Genomic DNA, 27,795 nt, shown 5'->3' on the forward strand with positions numbered 1-27,795 from the left:
CGTCAAGGTATATCTCTATATTGGGGTCCCTAGCTCTGTGACCCTAACTGTGTGTCATCTCATTGCAATTAAAAACTGCTATGGGTGGAGAGGGGTAACTAAGGACTTTCTTATATAGGAGATGGAAAAAACATGGCCGAAAGGGGCGGAGCTGTGTTCACATTCAGAAACAAAACTACATATAACTGAATAGAATAACTGAAGTGAGCACTAATATATATATATGAGTGCAAGCCAAAAATACATACTATATATAAGAATAAGGCTGCACATCAAACTTAGATAATGGTATAATGCCTCAAGCATATGGAAAAATATTGGAATATACAATGAAAAATGCTACTTGCTAATTTGAACATGTGAATAATGAATTGCATACCTGCTATGAATATTAGGAAAAAGGAGATATTTAGCAATCGCATTGATCAATGTAACTGAGCCCCAAAACCTCGTCAAGGTATATCTCTATATTGGGGTCCCTAGCTCTGTGACCCTAACTGTGTGTCATCTCATTGCAATTAAAAACTGCTATGGGTGGAGAGGGGTAACTAAGGACTTTCTTATATAGGAGATGGAAAAAACATGGCCGAAAGGGGCGGAGCTGTGTTCACATTCAGAAAAAACTACATATAACTGAATAGAATAACTGAAGTGAGCACTAATATATATATATATGAGTGCAAGCCAAAAATACATACTATATATAAGAATAAGGCTGCACATCAAACTTAGATAATGATATAATGCCTCAAGCATATGGAAAAATATTGGAATATACAATGAAAAATGCTACTTGCTAATTTGAACATGTGAATAATGAATTGCATACCTGCTATGAATATTAGGAAAAAGGAGATATTTAGCAATCGCATTGATCAATGTAACTGAGCCCCAAGTTAGTGCTCACTTCAGTTATTCTATTCAGAAGGCTTTACCTGCTTCCGTTTTAATAGGACTCAATAAAGGTTAAATTTTAATACTTTGTACCCCGTCCTTGCTGCTTTTGTCTAAGCCATTATACTAGCAAACACTCAGTGTACCTAGTGGCATCCTATACGTGGCTATTGGACTTTGCTATAGTCCCACTAGTGCAAAGACATTTGCAGAGCGCGTCTGCCTGCATTGCACACTCCAACTCATTATAACTAAGCCATTATACTAGCTAACACTCAGTGTACCTAGTGGCATCCTATACGTGGCTATTGGACTTTGCTATAGTCCCACTAGTGCAAAGACATTTGCAGAGCGCGTCTGCCTGCATTGCACACGCCAACTCATTATAACTAAGCCATTATACTAGCTAACACTCAGTGTACCTAGTGGCATCCTATACGTGGCTATTGGACTTTGCTATAGTCCCACTAGTGCAAAGACATTTGCAGAGCGCGTCTGCCTGCATTGCACACGCCAACTCATTATAACTAAGCCATTATACTAGCTAACACTCAGTGTACCTAGTGGCATCCTATACGTGGCTATTGGACTTGCTATAGTCCCACTAGTGCAAAGACATTTGCAGAGCGCGTCTGCCTGCATTGCACACGCCAACTCATTATAACTAAGCCATTATACTAGCTAACACTCAGTGTACCTAGTGGCATCCTATACGTGGCTATTGGACTTTGCTATAGTCCCACTAGTGCAAAGACATTTGCAGAGCGCGTCTGCCTGCATTGCACACGCCAACTCATTATAACTAAGCCATTATACTAGCTAACACTCAATGTACCTAGTGGCATCCTATACGTGGCTATTGGACTTTGCTATAGTCCCACTAGTGCAAAGACATTTGCAGAGCGCGTCTGCCTGCATTGCACACTCCAACTCATTATAACTAAGCCATTATACTAGCAAACACTCAGTGTACCTAGTGGCATCCTATACGTGGCTATTGGACTTTGCTATAGTCCTACTAGTGCAAAGACATTTGCAGAGCGCGTCTGCCTGCATTGCACACTCCAACTCATTATAACTAAGCCATTATACTAGCAAACACTCAGTGTACCTTGTGGCATCCTATACGTGGCTATTGGACTTTGCTATAGTCCCACTAGTGCAAAGACATTTGCAGAGCGCGTCTGCCTGCTTTGCACACTCCAACTCATTATAACTAAGCCATTATACTAGCAAACACTCAGTGTACCTAGTGGCATCCTATAAGTGGCTATTGGACTTTGCTATAGTCCCACTAGTGCAAAGACATTTGCAGAGCGCGTCTGCCTGCATTGCACACGCCAACTCATTATAACTAAGCCATTATACTAGCTAACACTCAGTGTACCTAGTGGCATCCTATACGTGGCTATTGGACTTTGCTATAGTCCCACTAGTGCAAAGACATTTGCAGAGCGCGTCTGCCTGCATTGCACACTCCAACTCATTATAACTAAGCCATTATACTAGCAAACACTCAGTGTAGCTAGTGGCATCCTATACGTGGCTATTGGACTTTGCTATAGTCCCACTAGTGCAAAGACATTTGCAGAGCGCGTCTGCCTGCATTGCACACTCCAACTCATTATAACTAAGCCATTATACTAGCTAACACTCAGTGTACCTAGTGGAATCCTATACGTGGCTATTGGACTTTGCTATAGTCCCACTAGTGCAAAGACATTTGCAGAGCGCGTCTGCCTGCATTGCACACTCCAACTCATTATAACTAAGCCATTATACTAGCAAACACTCAGTGTACCTAGTGGCATCCTATACGTGGCTATTGCATTTTGCTATAGTCCCACTAGTGCAAAGACATTTGCAGAGCGCGTCTGCCTGCATTGCACACTCCAACTCATTATAACTAAGCCATTATACTAGCAATTTTTGCTGCCAGTTTAAGGGCCGTAGTTGCATTGTCAGGGATATTTATTCTTTATTATTCTGCTGTTAATAAAGCTAGACCACCACTGCAATCTACACCACCTCTCAATTTTTACTACCACATTTTCAGTCCACAATCTTGTCGCAATCAACATGAGTGGCAAAATGACAGATGCTGGTGGAAAGGGGAAGAGGCGTGGTGGAAAAGGCAAAAAAGGTTTTGTCCGTGGGGAAGGTGGCAAAGCTCCATTATCATCTGCTGAAGATAGACCATCTACCAGCAAAAGTAAGATGTCTACTACTTACCGTGGACAATCCGATGTGCTCCCTTTTTTACGGACACGAACAACAGGAACAAAGGTAGATGATGGGCAAAAAAGGAAAATGCTTGAATGGATCTCAAGTGGTCCAACAAGTGCCCTCTCAGCCACTTCAAGTACCGCATCCAAAAAACACCAGTCCTCTCAGTTGTCATCCCAATCACACTTGATTTCTCCCAGCTCTGAAGTCTCCATCAGCCCTGCACAGTATGGTGGAACTGAGATGGCTGAGTCTGCAGAGCTGTTCAGTCACACTATAGCCTGGGAATCAGAGGTCTGCTCCCAAACTACAGTGAGTACAAAACAGGAAATGGTCTGCAGTGATGCCCAGAACCTTTGTGACTCTGATTCAGGCCGTGAGGACCAAGTTTCTGAGCATAATGTTGACCCTTTATCACAAACTGTAACACCTGTGGTTATAGACAATGAGGAACATTCTGATGAAGATGAGACGCAGATACCCGATTGGGATGACAACTTAAATATTCGGTCAGGGCAAGAAGAGGCTCGGTCTGAGGGGGAGGGGAGTGCAAACACAACAATTGATGATGAAGTTCTAGATCCCACCTACTGTCAACCCCCAGTCAGGCACTCGAGGAGGTCAACAGAGGCGGTGGAGGAGGATGCAACCGACGACGAAGTTACCTTGCGCCTTCCTGGACAGAGTCGGAGCACTGGTAGCACGTCTACAACTGCATCCTCAGCCACCACTCTGCCTCTGAGCATTATTCGGGGTGGATCAACAGGTCGCATGGCCTCTAAGCCTTGCCTAGCCTGGTCCTTTTTTGACATAGAAAAAGATCGCCCAAATTATGTGATCTGTAAAATTTGTCATGGCTCTCTTAGTAGAGGTCAAAACCTCAGCAGTTTGACAACTTCTTCCATGAATCGTCATATGAATAAATATCATATGGCCCGGTGGGAAGCTCACCGTGCTGCAATGCGGCCTAGCGGAGCGAACCATCCACCGCCTGCCCCTTCCAGTGCATCCGCGCGCTCGTCATCTTCTAGGACTGTGGGGACAGCTGTCACACCTGTTTTTCCACCCACAACTTCCACCACTGTAACCGCAACATGCAGTTTGCTTGGTAGGTCGTCAGTTGGTTTGGAAGGGGAAACAAGTGAGTGTGTACAGCTCTCTCAGACATCGATAGCACCAACTTTGGATGAAGGCAACATCATGTCTCCGCCTGCACTTTCCTCACAAACCTGCATTTTTCCAGGGACACCCTACTCAACACCGTCTACACACAGCAGCCAGATCTCTGTCCCTCAGATGTGGTCAAATAAAAGGCCACTTCCTGCGACCCATGACAAAGCTAAGAGGTTGACTCTATCCCTCTGTAAGATGTTGGCTACCGAAATGCTGCCTTTCCGCCTAGTGGACACACAGGATTTTAGAGACCTTATGTCTGTCGCTGTGCCCCAGTACCAGATGCCTAGTCGCCACTACTTCTCTAAGAAAGGTGTGCCCGCGCTACACCAGCATGTCGCACACAACATCACCGCTTCATTGAGAAACTCTGTGTGTGAACGGGTGCATTTCACCACCGATACTTGGACCAGTAAGCATGGACAGGGACGTTACATGTCGCTGACTGGGCACTGGGTAACTATGGTGATAGATGGTGAAGGGTCTGCTGCACAAGTTTTGCCGTCCCCACGACTTGTGTGTCAATCCTCTGTCTGTCCAAGTTCCGCCACTGCTTCTGCATCCTCCACCTCATCTGTGTCCTCCACCTCCGCCCCAAGCCTGCCTGGTCAGGCCACCAGCGTTCTCACTGCGCAGAAGGAATCACGCACCCCTCATTACTATGCTGGCAGCAGAGCGCAACGGCATCAGGCGGTCTTTAGCTTGACATGTCTTGGGAATAAGAGTCACACAGCTGAGGAGTTGTGGTCAGCTCTGCGGTCCGAGTTTAATAAATGGTTGTCTTCACTGAACCTGCAGCCTGGTAAGGCCGTGTGCGACAATGCTGCAAACCTGGGTGCGGCCCTTCGCCTGGGCAAGGTGACACACGTACCTTGTATGGCTCACGTGTTGAACCTTGTCGTGCAGCAATTTTTAACACAGTATCCCGGCCTAGATGGCCTTCTGAACAGGGCACGAAAACTGTCTGCTCACTTCCGCCGTTCAAGCGCCGCAGCTGAGCGACTTGCATCGCTCCAGAAGTCTTTCGGCCTGCCGGTTCATCGCCTGAAATGCGATGTGCCGACACGCTGGAATTCAACTCTCCACATGTTACAGCGACTGTGGCAGCACCGCCGTGCCCTGGTGCAATACGTCATGACGTATAGCCTGGGCCAACGAGATGCAGAGGTGGGGCAGATCACCCTGATGGAGTGGTCTCAGATCAAGGACCTATGCACCCTTCTGCACAGTTTCGACATGGCGACGAATATGTTTAGCGCTGACAATGCCATTATCAGCATGACGATTCCAGTCATTTACATGCTGGAACACACGCTAAACACTATTTGGAGTCAGGGGGTGGGACAACAGGAAGGGGATGAACTACAGGAGGATTCATATGCGCAAGGGACAACAACATCACCAAGGTCCAGACATTCATCATCACCAAGGCGCCAGGCATGGGAGCATGGGGGACAGGGATCAACAAGGGCGCATGGTAGCAGGCGAGATGTTGAGGAAGGTGCAGGAGGACATGAAGAAATGGAGGACGAACTGTCCATGGACATGGAAGACTCAGCAGATGAGGGAGACCTTGGTCAAATTTCAGTTGAAAGAGGTTGGGGGGAGATGTCAGAGGAAGAAAGAACGGTTAGCACCTCTATGCCACAAACACAGCGTCGACTTGGTCCGCATGGCTGCGCAAGACACATGAGTGCCTTCTTGTTGCACTACCTCCAACATGACCCTCGTATTGTCAAAATTAGAAGTGATGATGACTACTGGCTTGCCACACTATTAGATCCCCGGTACAAGTCCAAATTTTGTGACATAATTCCAGCCATAGAAAGGGACGCACGTATGCAGGAGTATCAGCAGAAGCTGTTACTCGATCTTAGATCCGCTTTTCCACCAAACAACCGTGCAGGTGCAGGGAGTGAATCTCCCAGTTGTAACTTGACAAACATGGGACGGTCTCGTCATCTTCAACAGTCTACACGTACCAGTAGGACCGTATCTGGTGCTGGTAACAGCAATTTTATGGAATCTTTTAATAATTTTTTTAGACCCTCCTTTGCAAGGCCACCAGAGACAACAAGTCTGACACATAGTCAACGGCTGGAGAGGATGATACAGGAGTATCTCCAAATGAACATCGATGCCATGACTGTGCAACTGGAGCCTTGCTCCTTTTGGGCTTCAAACCTAGAAAAATGGCCAGAGCTATCAACTTACGTCTTGGAGATTTTGTCGTGTCCAGCTGCCAGCGTTGTCTCTGAACGTGTCTTCAGTGCTGCTGGGTGTGTGCTGACAGATAAGCGCACGCGTCTATCTAGTGACAATGTGGACAGACTGACGTTCATCAAAATGAACAAGTCATGGATCCAGAAGGAATTTACAACCCCTGTGTCATCCTGGGGAGAGTAAATGCTTGTGGATTTGGAATGTGCTTGATGCAAATCTAGCTGTGAAGTGTACAGCTGGGGCACAACTGCTGCCACTTAAGGGGTGGGTGTGTGTGGGGCCCAATTTTTGGAAAAAAGGGAGACTCCGCTTGGAGTAACCCTTGCTTACATTGTTTTTAAAAGAAGCCAAGATGAACAGAGCTGGGATCAGGAAAGACTTTGCTACCTACCCTGGTGTCATCCTGGGGACGGTTAATTATGGCGTATTTTTGAATGTGCTTGATGCAAATCTAGCTGTGAAGTGTACAACTAGGGCACAAGTGCTGCCACTGAATGGGTGGGTGTGTGTGGGGCACAATTTTTGGAAAAAAAGGGAGACTCCGCTTGGAGTAACCCTTGCTTACATTGTTTTTAAAAGAAGCCAAGATGAACAAGTCATGGGTCAGCAAAGACTTTATCTACCTACCCCGGTGTCATGCTGGGGATGGTTAATTATGGCGTATTTTTGAATGTGCTTGATGCAAATCTAGCTGTGAAGTGTACAACTGGGGCACAACTGCTGCCACTTAAGGGGTGGGTGTGTGTGGGGCCCAATTTTTGGAAAAAAGGGAGACTCCGCTTGGAGTAACCCTTGCTTACATTGTTTTTAAAAGAAGCCAAGATGAACAGAGATGGGATCAGGAAAGACTTTGCTACCTACCCTGGTGTCATCCTGGGGACGGTTAATTATGGCGTATTTTGAATGTGCTTGATGCAAATCAAAACATCCTGTTTGCAACTAGGGCCCAAGTGCTGCCACTGATGGGGTGGGTGTCTGTGTGGCCCAATTTTTGGAAAAAAGGGAGACTCCGCTTGGAGTAACCGTTGCTTACATTGTTTTTAAAAGAAGCCAAGATGAACAGAGATGGGATCAGGAAAGACTTTGCTACCTACCCTGGTGTCATCCTGGGGACGGTTAATTATGGCGTATTTTTGAATGTGCTTGATGCAAATCTAGCTGTGAAGTGTACAACTAGGGCACAAGTGCTGCCACTGAATGGGTGGGTGTGTGTGGGGCACAATTTTTGGAAAAAAAGGGAGACTCCGCTTGGAGTAACCCTTGCTTAAATTTTTTTTAAAAGAAGCCAAGATGAACAAGTCATGGGTCAGCAAAGACTTTATCTACCTACCCCGGTGTCATCCTGGGGACGGTTAATTATGGCGTATTTTTGAATGTGCTTGATGCAAATCTAGCTGTGAAGTGTACAACTGTGGCACAACTGCTGCCACTGAAGGGGTGGGTGTGTGTGGGGCACAATTTTTGGAAAAAAGGGAGGCTCCGCTTGGAGTCACCTTGCGGTGTTTTACATGACTTTAGAAAGGCGTGCCATGCCTATATCTGTGTCTCCTCCTCTTTTTCTTTGTCCAGCTCTTTTGTTTTTGCATAAGTATATGTCCTTGTCACTTTCCCATGTGTTTGTGTTGTGTTGTGAGTTGTTTGTCACCTTTTGGACACCTTTGAGGGTGTTTTCTAGGTGTTTTTCTGTGTTTGTGATTGCCTGCCATTGTTTCCTATGCAGTTCGAGTTCGGTTCGTCGAACGTTCGACGAGCCGATTTCGAACGGGACCTCCGTTCGGCGAACCGGCCTCGAGCCGAACCGGGACCGGTTCGCTCATCTCTAATCTTTGCATATTCAGAAAACATGCTCTTTTAAGGTATCCTGCAAATGGTCTCAGTGGGGGTACTCTGTAAACAGGCTTTGTGCTGGTACTCTGAAAAAAAGGCTCTATAGGGTACTCTGTAGAAAGGTTCTGTGGGGTACCTGAAAAAGGCTCTGTGGTGGTATTCTGCTCCAGTCTCTGTGGGGATACTCTGGAAAAAAGGCTCTGTGGGCGTACTCTCTGAAAAACGTCTGTGTGAGCATACTCTACAAACAAGCTCTGGGCGCATACTCTGGAAACAGGTTTTGAGGGGGGTTCTCTTTGAAAAAGCTCTATGGTGATACTATTTAAAAATGCTCTGTTGGCATTGCTGTTTTGCTCTGACTAGCGTAGGTACAGGATGTGACTCCAGTGAGGGACAGTGTTAAGACCGCTTTACATGCAGCGACATCGCGAACGCGATGTCGTTGGGGTCACGGAATTTGTGATGCACATCCGGCCTCATTAGCGATGTCGTTGCGTGTGAAACATACGAGTCACCGCTAATGAGCAAAAATACTCACCTTATCGTTGCTGGATGACACGGTGCTCTATTCCCGATTATCGTTACTGTTGCAGGACGCAGGTTGTTTGTCGTTCCTGTGGCAGCACACATTGCTATGTGTGACACCGCAGGAACGAGGAACCTCACCTTACCTGCGGCCGCCGTCAATAAGGAAGGAAGGAGGTGGGCGGGATGTTCATCCCGCTCATCTCCGCCCCTCCGCTTCTATTGGGCGGCGGCTTAGTGACGTCGCTGTGACGCCGAACGAACCGCCCCCTTAGAAAGGAGGCGGTTCACTGGTCACAGCGACGTCGCTAGGCAGGTAAGTAGTGTAATGGGTCCGAGCGATGTTGTGCGCCACGGGCAGCGATTTGCCCGTGACGTACAAATGATGGAGGCGGGTACGCTCGCTAGCGATCTCGCTAGCGAGATCGCAGCGTTTAAAGCGGCCTTTAGGCTACTCCTCTCTCTGCATACTCAGAAAACAGCATCTGTGGGGGTACTATGCAAACAGGCTCTGTGGGGTCGTTTGCACTTAACTCTGTGGGGGCGCTCTGCACCAGACTCTGTGGAGGTACTCTGAAAAATTGTCTGTGGAGCACTCTTAATAAAGGCTCTGGGGGTAGTCTGCTTCTGGCTTTGTTGGGATACTCTGTACCAGGTTCTTTAGAGTGCTCTGAAAACAGGCTCTGTGGAGGTACTCTGAAGAAAAGGCTTGGTGGGAATACACTGCAAAAAGTTCTGTGGTTAAGGTTTTAAAAAAAAAAGTTGTGTGGGGGTACTCTGAAAAAAGGCTCTGTGGGGATATTCTGCGAAAAGGATTTGTGGGGGTACTTTGCACCAGGCTCTGTGAGGATACTATGAAAACAGGCTCTGTGAGGGTACTTTGCTCTAGGCTCTGTGGGGTACTCTGAAAAAAGCCTGTGTGCGCGTATTCTGCACTAGGCTCTGTGGGGGCACTCTGAAAACAGGCTTTGTGGGCATACTTTACAAACATGCTCTGTGGTATACTCTGGAAAAAGCCTTTTGGGGGGACTCTTTAAAAAATCTCTGTAGGGGTACTCTGGAAAAAAAAAGTTTGGGGGTTACTCTGAAAACAGGCTGTTTATGAGTTCTCTGCACCATGCTCTGTGGGGAAACTCTGTACCTGGCTTTGTGGGGGTACTCTGAAAAAAATCTCTATGTGGGGGTACTCTGAAAGCAGGCTCTGTTGGGCAATCTGAAAGCAGGCTCTGTGGAGGTACTCTGCACCAGGTTTTGTGGAGGTACTTTCTAAAAAGGCTCTGTGGGAGTACTATTAAAAATGCTTATGTGAGGGTACTCTAAAAACAGGCTATCTGGGGGTACTCTGATGCTGTGGGGGCATGCTACACCAGGCTCTGTGTGGGTACTCTGAAAAAAGGCACTGTGGGGGCACCCTGAAAACAGGCTATGTGCATCGGCAATCTGCATACTGGCAGTATAATAGTCTGCTAGGCACATTCTCTCTCTCTCTGTATACAAGCCATGTAATACTTTAAACTTTTTTGGGGTGCAAAGAATGAGAAGAGCATCAAATAGGGGACATAGATATGGCTATGGGGCTGCTGGTTGTGGAGCTGACGCTGGGAGATGACATAGTTGATCTGTGCTTGCTACTCGCCAAAATGAAACACCTTCTTCTGGTGCATGCAGGCGACAGGACGTTCCACATGATTTTTTAAGCCCGAGTACCGCAGTACGAATGGTGAGACCAGAAAAAGTAGAGGAGGCTAGCTTTAAATTGGATGGCTGAGAGTGTCTCCCTTTCCTTCACTTTGTCTTCAACCCAATCCCCTGTTGAAAGTGCAGAGTTTGCACCAGTGACCCAAGGGTATTTGTCTTTCACCTCCTCCTTGCAAACCATCCAAGCAAACTGAGCCCCACGTCATGCAGTGGTCACTTTTGCTTTTTGATTAATTCTCTGGCTCGGGTTCCATGGGCTAGCCACCTAGCCCTGCCCAAGAAGTGGAAGAGATTAAATGCACAGATGCCCAACTACTTGTACTGTTTAAAAATAGATATGGAAGGGCTAGTGCACACAGTCAGCGGACTACTGCAGCACATCTCTATTGATGATTAGAAAGCACAGGTGCCAACTGCTGTGGTTTTCTGCAGCGTGCAGACCGGCAAACAAGACAGGGCTAAGGAGTGGGTGGAAGATGAGGCAGGAGAGGATGAGATCGTAGACCCCACATGGTGTCATGGTCATATGAGTTATGTGCCTAGTTTGGAGGAAGAGGAAGTGGTCACTTTGCCCCTGCTGCATAGCAAAAGAGATAGCAAGGTGCAAAAGTACAGTGACCGGCCCCAGGCCAGTATGTCGACTGCTACTGCCCACCATACTGACAAACTGGGTACACCAAAGCCAGCTCAAAAGTGCTCCATGGCATGGCATTTCTTCAGGCAATGTGCTGACAACAAGAGATGGGTAGTTTGCACAATGTGCTGTCGGACCCTGAAGCAAGTCATAAATGTTCTTAACCTGAGCACCACCTGCATGAAGAGACATCTGAATGCAAAGCACGAGCTGCAGTGGAATATACAGCGCTGCCCCCTGATGAGAGCAGTGATGATGTCAGTAAGTTTACATGAGGTCACCGCTCTCACGGAGTCTTGCAAAGGGCATTTTCGAGACCAGGAATGTCTCAAGATCGGTGAGGTTTTGTATGGTTACTGGCATCAATGCTCGTGAGAAATAATTGAGTAAACTATCGAGCTCCATTCACTTGAACCTGGTTCCATAGCTTTGATTAGAGAATCGCCAGACGTCATGGGATCACTATTCGCATTGGATTACGTTGGACCTGCGAGTTTTTCTTAGGAGCTAATAAAGTGGTGAATGAGGGGCTGTATCTTGTTTTTATTCATTTAAACGCTCACTTTTTATGTATCTCATGTTCCCATTCTTTAATTACATGTGATTCCATGGATTATATCGGATCTTCATGTTTGTTTTTTTTAAATAAATTGATGAACAAGGGAATCGACGAGTGTTTTTTAAAATAAAATATTTTTTTCCTGTGGCTGTGTCTTTTTTAACTCTTTACTTGCCTATCCATAACTAACCCATGGGATTGATGTCAGCTGTTAATTCGCAGCTGACATCAACAACAAAACCATTACTCCAATTGCCATCACACCAGGGCAATTGGGAAGAGCCAAGCAAAATGTCAGAATGTTTGCATCTAATGTGATGCACCACTTCTGGGGTCCCTGTGGGCTGCCATTTCAGGCTGGGGAGGGTCAAATAACAATGCCACTTCCCACCCTGATAGTACAAGCCCCAGCTGTCAGCTTTACTAATTATTTATTTATTTACTTATTTAAGATGTGAGGTCCACTCTATTTTTGATAACCAGCAATGGTAAAGTTGACAGCTGGGAGCTGCTATTATCAGAGTGGAAAAGCCATGGATATTGGCTCCTTCCCAGCCTAATATCATCCCGCAGCTGCTACATACCTGTAGTGGTTATTAAAATAAGGGGGACCCCATGTCATGAACCAGATTTGAGTTCAATGATGGTCACAGCTGGAGTACCGTGGGAACCTCAGGCGAACTCACTGACGTCACCGCTGTCACAGCTGTGGCTCCATCAGTGTGTCCCTGATGGTGGATTGCTCGTTCACATTTTCTAATGTGACCGCGCACTGTGACCTCAGATGTAGCAGAGCTGGGATGATTGTGGAACATCCCATCTGTGAATTACGTTGGACCTGCAGGGGTGTTTTGGGGGTTAATAAATTGGAGAAAGAGGATGCGTTTGTTTTTTTAACCCCTTCACCCTTGGGCGATGTTCTATTTTTTGTTGTTTTTTTTTCCACCCCTTCTTCCAAAAGTTGTAACTTTTTAATTTTCCGTCAATCATATAGTGCCATATGAAGGCTTGCTTTTTATGGGAAGAGTTGTACTTTTAAGTGAAACCATAAATTTTACCATATAGTGCAAAAAAATTCCAAGTGCAGAAAAATAGCAAAAAAAAGTGTAATTGCATGATTGTTTTGGGTATATTTTGTTCACTATATGGCAAAACTGATGTGTCGGTGTGATGTCTCAGGTCAGTGTGAGTTTCTAGACATGAAACATGTATAGGTTTACATTTATCTAAGGGGTTAAAAAAAATTCAGAAGTTTGTCCAAAAAAAGTGATGCATTTTTTTACAACATTTTTAGTGAACTGTAGCATTCTTATTTTTTGGGATCTATAGTTAAGGTTTTTTAATTTTTTTAATTTTTTAAAACTTTTCTTAACTTTTTTATTTTACTAGCCCCCTAGCATCAGCAGTCTGATCGCGCATTCATTTCTGTTGATTACAGCTATACAGCTTAGATCATCAGAAATGCTCATCTCTTGTCACAGCGGCTGCTCTGCCAGCTGTTACAGGAAGTGAGTGCTCATAAAGAAATTTTCTGTGTGTTTTGTGTTTATTTCTTTTTACTTACACAATTAGTAATGGGGATTTCATAGTCTGCTACCCATTACTAATCCAGCACTTGATGACAGCTGTGCTTTTTTGACAAATCACAGCTGTTATTATCCCTTTAAATTACCCTGATTGCCACCGCACCAGGGCAATAAAAAATAACCAGTTAAAGCTCCGGAATTGACAAATATAATGGATGTAACAATTCTGGGGAAGCTGTGGTCTGCTATTTTTAGGCTGGGGGGGCCCAATAACCATGGGCCTCCCCAGCCTAAGCATGCCAGCCTCCAGCTGTCTGCTTTATCTTGGCGAGGTATCAAAATTGGGGAGAACCACATGCCGTTTTTAGAAATTATTTATTTAAATAATTAAAAAACTGCGTGGGGTCCTTCTTATTTTGATACAAAGCCAAGATTAAGCCCACAGCTGGGCACGGCAGCTTCTAGATCTCTGCTTTATCTGTGCTGGGTATCAAAATACCCTACTTCATTTTTTTAAATTATTTATTTATTTTTACACTTCACTTTGGGGACTCAGGCACCTAATATGAGGGCAACCAATCAGAGATTCCGGCATGCCAGCAGTGTGAAAACAAACAATCACTGACGCTGTCACAGAGTGTGGGAGGGGGAAGCAGTGAATATGCATGAGACCTAATGAGCAGACCTGGAAGCAGTTGATACTATTTTAGAGGGCACCACCTCCAGGATTAGATAATCGAACAATAGAAAAATAAGGGATCACCCCAACACACCAATATTAACATAGGAAGGAAGAAGAAGTGGTATGCAAGAACAAGGGATGCACCTTTAGAGAAAATACAAAATTGGTCGTTTTATTAACAAAAAGTGGCCACAAGCACTATTAAAACCATTTAAAAAGGCATATAAAAAGCCTCCATTCTCTTTGTTTGATCCCTGTAAGGAACAAACACCCCCCTTGCTTTTTAAAATAATCACAATATACAGGTACATTTAGTACAGGGCTAGGTTAAAATATATACATAACAGGAATTACTCAAAGGTAACAAGATCATAGGTATGAACAAAAACTTTGCACCAGAATAGATTCACAAGGAAATAAAGTCCACATACCCATAAATCATGAAAACAGCACATATAAGTTGGCAGTAATATACTCAACCCATATAATACAGAGAGATCCTTGGAATCACAAACCCAGATAATACCAGCGATTGCTGGATTTACCAGATAGAGAGATCCATGTCAAAGAATGGCAAGGGTTGGATTACAGATTCCCCAAGCATATCGCTGTCACATAGACCAGCTTCGTCAGGGGTAGAATGTGCCCACCTAAGGAGTGGAGGTTTAAATAATCAAAAAATTACCTCATCAGGTGTGCTGGAATGATCACTAGCATTCAAAATCGCCGCTTAATGCATGTCTCCGGCGTCCCGGAAGTCACATGCACGCTGGCATTAAGTCAAAAAGAGGCAGAGGGAGTTTGGCATACCGCGCATACGCAGGCCTCAAAAAGATGGCGGCCGCCCTACAAGGAGACAGAAACTTCGTAAGTTCCATCTAGGGAGCTGCTAAATGATTTTTATCATAGATATTATGAAAACGAGTCATAGATTTAACCCCAAAATACAACATGGATGATCCCATCTGAGCAATAACATGAAAACGGAGCTCAAGAAAAGATAATGCATAAATCTCTATCTGCACCCAAAACCTCCATAGGGATAGAGATGTATCTTAATTGGTGCCATGGCAAGAGCATAGCACATCAAATATGAATATAATAGGATATTTCCCCAAAATAGCAAAAGGCAATCAGATATCTCTTATATGACAAAATATCAGATTTTTTTTTTTTCTTACTTTTGCTTTTTTGGTCTTTTGGTTTAATTCCTACCAGGCACCATTAAATATCCCCCATGGGGTCCCAATGGGGTCCAACATAGAGAGTACCATCATCTCTGCTTATAAAACCCCGTAAATAGGAGTTTCTCATTAATTCCCAATGGGGCGAGACAATTTAGCTGGAAAATCCAAGCTGATTCACTCCTAAGTAGATCCAGGGAGATACTACCACCTCTGATGTTTGTTTTAATTCCTTCCAGTCCAAGAATCCTAATAATAGTCGCTCGCCCACCATGCTCTTTCAGAAAATGCATCGCCACTGAAGATATTGTCATGCCCTTTTCCAAGTCCGTTTTCACTGTGCTAATAGTTGACAGATGCTGTTTGATCCATTTTCTAAGTTCCTGGCCCGTTTGTCCAACGTAGATCTTAGGGCATCCAAAAATCAACCCATAAACCAAATTCTAAGGATGTCCTTAGAAAACAATGTGATGGAAACAGGGCAGAACGTAAGATCAGTGCTATCACCACCTATAATTATCAACGGTCGGATTTACGACGAATATTGCAGAAGAACTGGGGAATCTTGCAGAGTGAACATATTTCTAATGTTCTGGGGATGGTTGCCAGAAGGGCAAAAAATCTTAAGGATTTTCTTACGGTCAGCCATTTTTGTAGGCCCACAAGAAGAACAGATGGGGGTATTACAGTGGAAGGATCCTACCCTTGTGGAAACTGTAATGTGTCGGCGGGGTCACGTCGTAAGTGACGCACATCCGGCACCGTAAGGTACATTGCAGTGTGTAACAGCTACGTGCGATTGAACGGTAAAACGTTCATCGCACGCACGTCGTTCATTCCTCATGAATTGAACGTCAGATTGTTCATCGTACCCGGGGTAGCACACATCGCAGTGTGTGACACCCCGGGAACGATGAACAGATCTTACCTGCGTCCTGCGGCTCCCAGCCGGTAATGCGGAAGGAAGGAGGTTGGTGGGATGTTTACGTCTCGCTCAGCTCAGCCCCTCCGCTTCTACTGGCCGGCTGTCGCATGACGTCGCTGTGACGCCGAACGTCCCTCCCACTCCAGGAAGTGGACATTCGCCGCCCACATCGAGGTCGTATGGACGGGTAAGTGCGTGTGACGGGGGGTTACTCGTATGTGCAGCACATTCAACAAATTGAACGTGCCGCACATACGATGGGGGCGGTTACGATCGCATACGATATCGTATGCTGGATCGTAAGGTGTAAAGCAGGCTTTAATGATTACCAGGGATCTGATTTTTTCTAATATGTTCCCATCCTCACAGAAGCCACATGGATTTTTCAACTGTCGAACAAAGAATTTGGTTTATGGGTTGATTTGTGGATGCCCTAAGATCTACGTTGGACAAACGGGCCAGGAACTTAGAAAATGGATCAAACAGCATCTGTCAACTATTAGCACAGTGAAAATGGACTTGGAAAAGGGCAAGACAATATCTTCAGTGGCGATTCCTTTTTGTTGAAAGAGCATGGTGGGCGAGCGACTAATATTAGGATTCTTGGACTGGAAGGAATTAAAACAAACATCAGAGGTGGTAGTATCTCCCTGGATCTACTTAGGCGTGAATCAGCTTGGATTTTCCAGCTAAATTGTCTCGCCCCTTTGGAAATAAATGAACTCCTATTTACGGGGTTTTATAAGCAGAGATGATGGTGCTCTCTATGTTGGACCCCATTGGGACCCCATGAGGGATATTTAATGGTGCCTGGTAGGAATTAAACCAAAAGAGAAAAAAGCAAAAATAAAATAAAAAATAAATAAATAAATGTGATATTTTGTCATATAGGAGATATCTGATTGCCTTTTGCTATTTTGGGGAAATATCCTATTATATTCATATTTGATGTGCTATGCTCTTGCCATGTCACCTATTAAGATACATCTCTATCCCTATGGAGGTTTTGGGTCCAGATAGAGATTTATGCATTATCTTTTCTTGAGCTCCGTTTTCATGGTATTGCTCGGATGGGATCATCCCTGTTGTATCTTGGGGTTAAATCTAGGACTCGTTTTCTTAATATCTATGATTAAAAACATTTGGCAGCTCCCTAGATGGAACTTACGAAGTTTCTGTCTCCTTGTATGGCGGCCGCCATCTTTTTGGAGTCCCACACATTAGTGGTATGCTGAAAACTCCCTGTGCCTCTTTTTGACTTAATGCCAGCGTGCATGTGACTTCCGGGACGCCAGAGACATGCATTAAGCGGCGATTTTGAATGCTAGTGATCATTCCAGCACACGATGAGGTAATTTTTTGGTTATTTAAACCTCCACTTCTTAGGTGGGCACATTCTACCCCTGACGAAGACGGTCTATGTAACAGCGATATGCTTGGAGAATCTGTAATCCCACCCTTGCCATTCTTTGACATGGATCTCTCTATCTGGTAAATCCAGCAATCGCTGGTATTATCTGGGTTTGTGGTTCCAGGGATCTCTCTGTTTTATATGGGTTTAGTATATTACTGCCAACTTATATGTGCTGTTTTCATGATTTATGGGTATGTGGACTTTGTTATTTCCTTGTGAATCTATTCTGGTGCAAAGTTTATGATCATACCTATGATCTTGTTACCTTTGAGTGATTCCTGTTATGTATGTTACGACGAATATTGCAGAAGAACTGGGGAATCTTGCAGAGTGAACATATTTCTAATGTTCTGGGGATGGTTGCCAGAAGGGCAAAAAATCTTAAGGATTTTCTTACGGTCAGCCATTTTTGTAGGCCCACAAGAAGAACAGATGGGGGTATTACAGTGGAAGGATCCTACCCTTGTGGAAACTGTAATGTGTCGGCAGGGTCACGTCGTAAGTGACGCACATCCGGCACCGTAAGGTACATTGCAGTGTGTAACAGCTACGTGCGATTGAATGGTAAAACGTTCATCGCACGCACGTCGTTCATTCCTCATGAATTGAACGTCAGATTGTTCATCGTACCCGGGGTAGCACACATCGCAGTGTGTGACACCCCGGGAACGATGAACAGATCTTACCTGCGTCCTGCGGCTCCCAGCCGGTAATGCGGAAGGAAGGAGGTTGGTGGGATGTTTACGTCTCGCTCAGCTCAGCCCCTCCGCTTCTACTGGCCGGCTGCCGCATGACGTCGCTGTGACGCCGAACGTCCCTCCCACTCCAGGAAGTGGACATTCGCCGCCCACATCGAGGTCGTATGGACGGGTAAGTGCGTGTGACGGGGGGTTACTCGTATGTGCAGCACATTCAACAAATTGAACGTGCCGCACATACGATGGGGGCGGTTACGATCGCATACGATATCGTATGCTGGATCGTAAGGTGTAAAGCAGGCTTTAATGATTACCAGGGATCTGATTTTTTCTAATATGTTCCCATCCTCACAGAAGCCACATGGATTTTTCAACTGTCGAACAAAGAATTTGGTTTATGGGTTGATTTGTGGATGCCCTAAGATCTACGTTGGACAAACGGGCCAGGAACTTAGAAAATGGATCAAACAGCATCTGTCAACTATTAGCACAGTGAAAATGGACTTGGAAAAGGGCAAGACAATATCTTCAGTGGCGATGCATTTTTTTGAAAGAGCATGGTGGGCGAGCGACTAATATTAGGATTCTTGGACTGGAAGGAATTAAAACAAACATCAGAGGTGGTAGTATCTCCCTGGATCTACTTAGGCGTGAATCAGCTTGGATTTTCCAGCTAAATTGTCTCGCCCCTTTGGAAATAAATGAACTCCTATTTACGGGGTTTTATAAGCAGAGATGATGGTGCTCTCTATGTTGGACCCCATTGGGACCCCATGAGGGATATTTAATGGTGCCTGGTAGGAATTAAACCAAAAGAGAAAAAAGCAAAAATAAAATAAAAAATAAATAAATAAATGTGATATTTTGTCATATAGGAGATATCTGATTGCCTTTTGCTATTTTGGGGAAATATCCTATTATATTCATATTTGATGTGCTATGCTCTTGCCATGTCACCTATTAAGATACATCTCTATCCCTATGGAGGTTTTGGGTCCAGATAGAGATTTATGCATTATCTTTTCTTGAGCTCCGTTTTCATGGTATTGCTCGGATGGGATCATCCCTGTTGTATCTTGGGGTTAAATCTAGGACTCGTTTTCTTAATATCTATGATTAAAAACATTTGGCAGCTCCCTAGATGGAACTTACGAAGTTTCTGTCTCCTTGTATGGCGGCCGCCATCTTTTTGGAGTCCCACACATTAGTGGTATGCTGAAAACTCCCTGTGCCTCTTTTTGACTTAATGCCAGCGTGCATGTGACTTCCGGGACGCCAGAGACATGCATTAAGCGGCGATTTTGAATGCTAGTGATCATTCCAGCACACGATGAGGTAATTTTTTGGTTATTTAAACCTCCACTTCTTAGGTGGGCACATTCTACCCCTGACGAAGCCGGTCTATGTAACAGCGATATGCTTGGAGAATCTGTAATCCCACCCTTGCCATTCTTTGACATGGATCTCTCTATCTGGTAAATCCAGCAATCGCTGGTATTATCTGGGTTTGTGGTTCCAGGGATCTCTCTGTTTTATATGGGTTTAGTATATTACTGCCAACTTATATGTGCTGTTTTCATGATTTATGGGTATGTGGACTTTGTTATTTCCTTGTGAATCTATTCTGGTGCAAAGTTTATGATCATACCTATGATCTTGTTACCTTTGAGTGATTCCTGTTATGTATGTATATTAACCTAGCCCTGTACTAAATTTACCTGTATATTGTGATTATTGTAAAAAGCAAGGGGGGGTGTTTGCTCCTTACGGGGATCAAACAAAGAGAATGGAGGCTTTTTATATGCTTTTTTAAATGGTTTTAATAGAGCTTGTGTCCACTTTTTGTTAATAATAAGACAAATTTTGTATTTTCTCTAAAAGTGTATCCCTCGTTCTTGCACACCACTTCTTCCTTTCTATTTTCAGACCTGGAAGCAGTGTGACAGCCACTTGGAGACTTGATAAGTATAACTGTCCTGCTTTAATCTTCATTTTGCCTCCTTTTGCAACCCTCTAGCCCTTACTAACCTCATTGTACAGCACACAAGTTTGGGTCCTAATAGACTTATATGGAGTCCGGTGTTTGGGCTCAAGTTCGAGTCCCGAACCAGACTTTTTTTTTTTTTTTTAAAGTCCAGTGTGACCCACTGAACCCAAAAAATCTGCTGGTTCTCCCATCTATTTTCATGTGCTCCACAACTTATCAGTCTTATAAGTGGCACTGTTACTCACAAACATCATCACCCAAGGTCTTTTAAAGAGAACCTGTCATGAAGTTTATGCATATTAAACTAAAGTTACGGCCATAAAGGCACAATATTTGTCTGCCATGCAGCTTAGTCTGTTGTCCAAGTTCTTGCTATTCCATGTGTGTCTCTACCTGCTGGGCAAACACCCTGTGGCTGTGTGTACACCGGATTTGAGGTTTCATGAATTCACCTCAATAGTAGTGATAAGCAAACTCCTCCAATGTTCGCGTTTGGGAGCCTCACCCAAACATTTTGTAAAGTTCAAGTTTGGGTTCTGAGATAACGCGAACTTGCGTCCAAACTTGGACTTTACAGTTATGGGATGGGGCAGGGGGGCTGTAAAATAAAGAATATAGTAAATAATAAACATTGTCATTATACTTACAGGACCCGCGACGCGTCCTGCAGACTCTGTCTCCCGTCCGCTTCTGCTTTCAGGTCCGATCATTACTGTGCCGTCCCGGTAACCAGCACTGACTAAAGGACCTTCCATGATGTCATAGCCATATAACCAGTCAGGTGTGAATGTTGTACTACCTCGTTGGTTACAGACTGGTCACATGGCTATGACATCATGGAAGTTCCTGTAGTGTCAGTGTACAATACACAAGGGCACACAAGGGCACAGTTGGTAACGTCTAAATCCCAGTGGCCAGAGGGACCTCTGCTGACGTCACGCCCATGTGACTAAAAGGGGCGGGGCCTCCGCCGCAAAGCTGATACCAGGAAAATACAATATTCTTCTAAGTCTATGTGGTCATAGAGGTGATTTTAATAGAAGCGGCGGTTTGGGGGTAAGACCCCTAGATGGAGGGGGTGCAAGAGGGTGAAGCCCTTGCATGAGTATAGTGGACCAGAGGAAACATCGTTATGCCCACCAAACAAGCCGTCATGCCCACTAACCAAGCCGGCCACGCCCACAGGTCCTTCTGCCCACTGGGATTAAGCAACAGCCGGGCACAGCTGACTGGCTCAGCTATGCAATCGGGTGAAGTCTCTGACTGCTTTCAGCTGAGTCTGTGTGAGCAGATATATGTAACTCTTCTCCACAGATGTAGCAGAGCTGAAGATGCTCACACGCCTTTGGACTACGTCAGAGGGGTTTATTTTGGGTAATAAAGATGGAGTCCTAAATGTCTCCTGTTTTATTTCCTATAAAATATTTCTTTTCTCTGTGTTGTTATTTTGTTTTTGTCAAAATAACAAACAATCACAGACGCTGTCACAGAGTGGGCATCTGTGATTGGCTGTTGGAGTAACCTGAAACCAGCCCATACATTCTAGCAACTATACACACATACATACACACACACACACACACACACGTATATATATATTATATATATATATATATATATATATATATATATATATATATAAAGTGACATAGCGCTCCACTGTATTTTTGATTCTCAGCGCAGATAAAGCAGATGGCTACGTGCTGCCACCCCCATCTGCCTGGCTTTACCATGGCTGCAAAACAAAATACAGGAAACCTATTCATTTTTTTAAATTATTTTAAAAAATAATTTAAAAAAAATGCCGTATTTTGATCACCAGTTAGGTAAAACCAGGCAGCTGAGGGCTTGGATTCTCAGCATGGTAAGGCCCAAGCATTCTGGGCCCCCACGCTAAAAAATGCAGCCCACAGCTGCCCCTGGAAATGGCGCATTGTTTCTTAGCGCCATTTCCAGGCACTTTACCTGGCTCTTCTAGTGGCCCTGATGGCGGTAGCACGCTGGGTTAAAAAGGGGTTAATAACAGCTTTGTATTTTCAGCTGGTACAAAGCCCGAAATTCATGGTGTCATGCCAAATTAGACATGGTAACCATGAATTTCTAGTAAACAGTAAAAAAAAACCAACACAGAATTTTTTTTTTATTAGAAATAAAACAAAAAAACATTTAGAGACTCCATCTATATTAAAAAATATCCTTAGTCCGACGCAGTCTACAGGTAAAGCATTGTCAGATCTGCTTCATCACACTGTACAGACAGCATCTATACAGAGTGAGAAGCACAGAGAGCATTGTCAACTCTGTTTCATCACTCTGCACAGACAGTGTCTATACAGCGTGAGAAGCAGGCTGACACGGAGGCCGGAATTCCACTTATGTATGACTCATGCAGTCTTGCATCGGCATCACCCGGCATGGACTGACACTCTTGGGACACGAGCGCCTCAGCTGCCTGGAAATACATGCAGCCGACAGCTCCTGTCAGGATAGTGTGCAGCTGCACCGGGTGATGCAATGCGAGACTCGCACAGTGACAGTCAAAGTTCAATCGCGTTCATGAGTCATGAACTTGGGTGAACCCTGAGGTCACCATGAAAACAGCCGAAGATTGGCGAGTGATGAGCAGTGCAGTGCATACCCCCGGAGGTTAACAGGACCTGCCATGATGTCATAGCCATGTGACCAGTCTAACCTAATGTCTGTACAACATTCACACCAGACTGATCACAAGGCTATGAAGTCATGGCAGGTCCTGTAAGTCAGTGGTGGTTACCAGCGGCACAGCAATGATCGGACGTGAAAGCAGAAGCGGCCAGGAGACAGCCTGCAGGACGCGTCGTAGCACCTGTAAGTATAATCATAATGCTTTTTTTTTACAGCCCCTGGACCGGAAAGGACCCGAACTGTAACAAGAACTTCACAGAAAGCTCGTGTTCGGGATCGTGTGCACGAACACCATGTGTTTGGTACGAACCCTGAACCTTAAAGTTTGGGTTTGCCAAGCACTACTCACTAGGAGATCTTAACATTTGGATTGCCAGAGATTCTACAGCAATTTCATGCTATAACATATCCCTGTGAAATACCTATTTGATAAGCTAGGCACATAATACACACTGTAATAATTTTGCATATGTTATATATTTTACAGATATTTAAAAGGCAGGCTCCTAAAATAGTAAATTGCATAAAACAACAATTCATGAGCCCCAAAACTATCCCCTGAGTCCTGACTTTTTTTTGCCTATATTGTATTGAACTAAATCCAGTGCAGTAATTATCAGAAAAATATTTTTGCTATTATGTAATATTCGAAAATTTGTTTTTCTAGTATTTGTATAAATCAAAAAATTGCGAAAGCCTTTCAAATACATATCTGGCTCAGTGTGACTAGCGTGACAGTCTTTCTTGCGCTCTCTTAAAAGGATGGACATTGTACTGGACTTTGTCATATAACATCACGTTAAGTTCAATTATCTGATATGATACAATGTGACACTGCACCAAGGACATTTATTAAAATTCCAACATGAAAACTCAATTCCAACACAGACAATTAATTCATCAGATCATTTTGTAAAACATATTGTGTTTCACAGAATAAAATAAAAATTGTATATTGAATGCTAATTGTTGAATGTTTAACTTTAGGGCATTAGAATGATAAAATTAAAAATGGTAAGTTTTGAAAATCAAAAATAAGAATGAAAATGACATTTCTGTGATGTAATGGAGCAGGATCATATTCCAAAAAAATAGTCTACAAGATGATGGTGCAATACAGAGTTATGTATAAGTAGTTTGTTTAGCGTTTTACATAAATAGTTCCACCCTTGTCCACATATTGTGTCTGGCAATGCACCCAAGTCCCATTAAGGTACATAGTTCTAAGGTACAATAATAAACATAGGCTATGGTCAAGACCAATGCTGTTTGTTCAAAAACGTAGGCATACATTTATTAATCAGTTTCAGACAGCTTTAAGGCATAAACAGAGCCTAAAAATGTAAAACATTGAAGGTGATTGGCAAAATTTGTAAATTTTCTCAGCACTCATGAAGAAACTACTGTAAAAATGATGCCTGGTTTACTGGGAGAGTAATTGGTCAACTTATTAGACAGATTTACTATTACCAGAGCTAGAATATTGTAAAATAATCTATGCCTGCTATTAGTTAGGCATTCACTTCCTTTTTAAGATTTAGTACAGTCCAATATATGCCAATTTAATTAGTAGATATGCAACTTTTAACGTTTTTGGGGCACTTCACTCTTTTGTTTTAGACTGTCCAAGATTACAAGGGTTTTTACTTGTAACTGGTTCATTACCCTAGACAGCCAGGACTATTATCATTATCCATTTTACTTCCTTTGACCCCCATTAATGCATCTGACTGTTCCCAGAGTGATGAAAGCAAAAAATATTGTTTACAGTCAGTATAATTTTCTGAAGTGGAAAGGTACAGGTATGCTTGTGGAAGGGTATCTAAAACTATTGCTACACATGGAAGTAATCTAGACTTAGATCATTTGAGTGTTGAGGTATAAATATGAGGAAGAAGCATCAGCAATCTATGATATGTAGATGATACAACCCTGCTGGCAGAAAGTGAGAAGGACTTTAAAAAGTTGCTCTCAGAGGTGAAAGAAAAAAGCAAAATATTAGACTTTACCTGAACATCAAGAAGACCAAAATAATGTCTATCACCTATGAGGAAGTGCATGTAAAGAGCAACAAAAAAGAAATATAGGTAATAGACAGTTTTGTTATACTTGGGTTCCTCGAAAAGCACTGAGGTGTGCATCCATTATGAGCATGGCCCAAATATGAAAGTGCAAGCAAGACTTAATCATCATCATCATCAAAGACTAATCACAATTTTGCTATGTGGATAGAGATGAGCAAACCCGAGGTTTGGTGTTCGGTGTTCATATCAAACAAAGAATTTACAAAAAAAAAAACAACAGATTTCAGGTTCAAAATTCGTGTGCTTTACGTATGCAAACCACTCATGTGAGCATTGCTGTGCTTGGGTATGCTTAGTGCTCAGTCCAGTGTGAGCTGCTTGCAGTATTTGAAAACGACTCACACTGCCGGTAACAACAGCATGATTGGATGTAGTGTGTGCCAAACAAAAAAGAAGGGAAGAACCTCACCCACCTGCCTCCGAAAGTGATCTGTTTCTGTGGGCTGAGACAAAAACTGCCCAAGTAGTGACTTCCATTAGGGCTCAGGTCAAGTCCGGGTCCCAAACCGAACTTTATCAAAAGTCCGGCTGAATCCAACAAACCGAATTTCCACGGGTTCACTCATCTCTAGATGTGGACACTTACGAAAGCAGACACAAGAAAAATTGATACCCTTGAGTTATGCTGTTGACTTCTCTGAATCCCATCCACAAAGATGTTCTTAATCTTATAAACCCAGCAATGTCTCTGTAAGGCAAAATCAACAGACAGAAACTGACCTATTTTGGACATGTGGTGAGGACAAATTCACTAGATAGGGAGATATTACTTGGAATGATCAGTGGGAAATAGAAACAGGAGACACGAAATCTGTTGGTTGGATATGATCAAGAATGACACAAGAATGACCATCAAGAACTTCAAATAAGTTGTGGAAAACTTGAAAGCATGGTGAGAAGTGGCCTTTTGACTATCTGGGTCTGACACAACTGAATGGATAGAAATAGAATTGATAATCATTGGCCCTGAGATGTTTTTGACATGATAAAGTGGATTACATAGATAACTTGATTCCACTATGTGTATAAATAATATTAACCCTATAGCGACGGCCTAACGTCTCAAGACGTCGGAAAAACAGGGTACTTACTCTGTTTCGACGTCTTGAGACGTCAGGCCAGAAAAAGCTTGTAGCGCCCCCCAGTGAAGGAAAATCTCGGGGGGTTTCAGCTACCGGGGGTAGCTGAGACCCCCAAGATTATGAATCGGGGTGTTTTTTTTGGACCCCGATAATGTGATCACCGCTATACACCGTATACCGCCGGTCACATTAAAAAACAAAAAATGGCAAATAATACTGATTTCTTTCTCATCTGACATGACCAAACATGTCAGATGATAAAGAAATATAAGCCGCTAGAACCCCCAAAGCCCCCAGTACCGGAGAAATCAACCCCCACCACCCCCACCCCCACCGGACATCCAAAATGGCGCCGACGCGTGCCGAAAACTGCCGCCGGCGCCGGCTCTGCATTCATTTCCCTCCGATCTGAAATGATGAAACATTTCAGATCGGAGGGAAATGTCCTCCCCCTGAGCCCTCCTCCGGTACACCAGAGAGCTCTGGTCCCCCGGAGCCCCATCCGGTTCTCCACAGCCCTCCCTCCGGAGCATTTAGGATGACGCCGCAGCCGGCTCTGCATTCATTTCCCTCCGATCTGAAATGATGAAACATTTCAGATCAGAGGGAAATGTCCTCCCCCTGAGCCCTCCTCCGGTACACCGGAGATCTCTGGTCCCCCGGAGCCCCATCCGGTTCTCCAGAGCCCTCCCTCCGGAGCATTTAGGATGATGCCGCCGCCGGCTCTGCATTCATTTCCCTCCGATCTGAAATGATGAAACATTTCAGATCGGAGGGAAATGTCCTCCCCCTGAGCCCTCCTCCGGTACACCGGAGATCTCTGGTCCCCCGGAGCCCCATCCGGTTCTCCAGAGCAATCCCCCCTCCCCTCCGGAGCATCCAAGATGGCGACGCGCACAGTAGCGCGCGGCCGCATTTATCCTCCTCTCATTTCTGTCGGATGTGACACGTCACATGCGACAGAAAAGTCGTCCCCACGTCCTGCCAGGTCACCCCCCCTGTCAGCCCCAGCCCCCGGTCTTCCCCGGTACCTGGCTGCCGCTCCGTCCCCACGATCACTCCGCCTCCCTCTGAAAAGCGGGAGGCGCATGCGCAGACAGCGGCTTTCAGCTGGCTCCCTGCAAGCAGGGACGCTGAGCTCACTACCGCAACTGCTGTACTGTGGACTGGGGGAGTGTGAGTGCAGTAATCTGCAGCCACACTCCTCACATGGAGGGCCTGCTGTTCCAGAAAATGGGGGATACGTTCTCTCAGCGTGCCCCTCATATTCTGGAATGAGGTTACTGCAGGTCACTCTGCCCTAGGTTGGACCGGGGCAGTGTGAGTGCAGTATTCTCAGATTACTGCACCCACACTGCTCACAGGAAGAGCTTGCTCTTCCAGAAAATGGGGGATACGTTCCCTGAGCGTGCCCCCCATATTCTAGAAGGTCCAGAACCTCCAAAATGGATTACGACGGACCGGAATTTTTTTTATTTTCAATAAATTGGTGAAAGAGGGAAAGTTATGGGGAGTGTTTTCTCAAATACATTTTTTTTGTCGTCTTTATTTTTTTTCTATTACTGACTGAGTTAGTGATGTCGGGTATCTGTTTAGATGCTGTGACATCTCTAACCTCTGGGCTTGCTGCCCGGTGACATTACACATCTAGCATCAACCCCATTTATTATCCCGTTTGCCACCGCTCCAGGGCAACGGGATGAGCTGGGGCGAAGCGCCAGAATTGGCGCATCTAATGGATGCGCCATTTCTGGGGCGGCTGCGGCCTGCTATTATTAGGTTGGGACAGG

The sequence above is a fragment of the Anomaloglossus baeobatrachus genome, chromosome 4, assembly GCF_048569485.1.
Source record: "Anomaloglossus baeobatrachus isolate aAnoBae1 chromosome 4, aAnoBae1.hap1, whole genome shotgun sequence".
NCBI lineage: Eukaryota > Metazoa > Chordata > Amphibia > Anura > Aromobatidae > Anomaloglossus > Anomaloglossus baeobatrachus.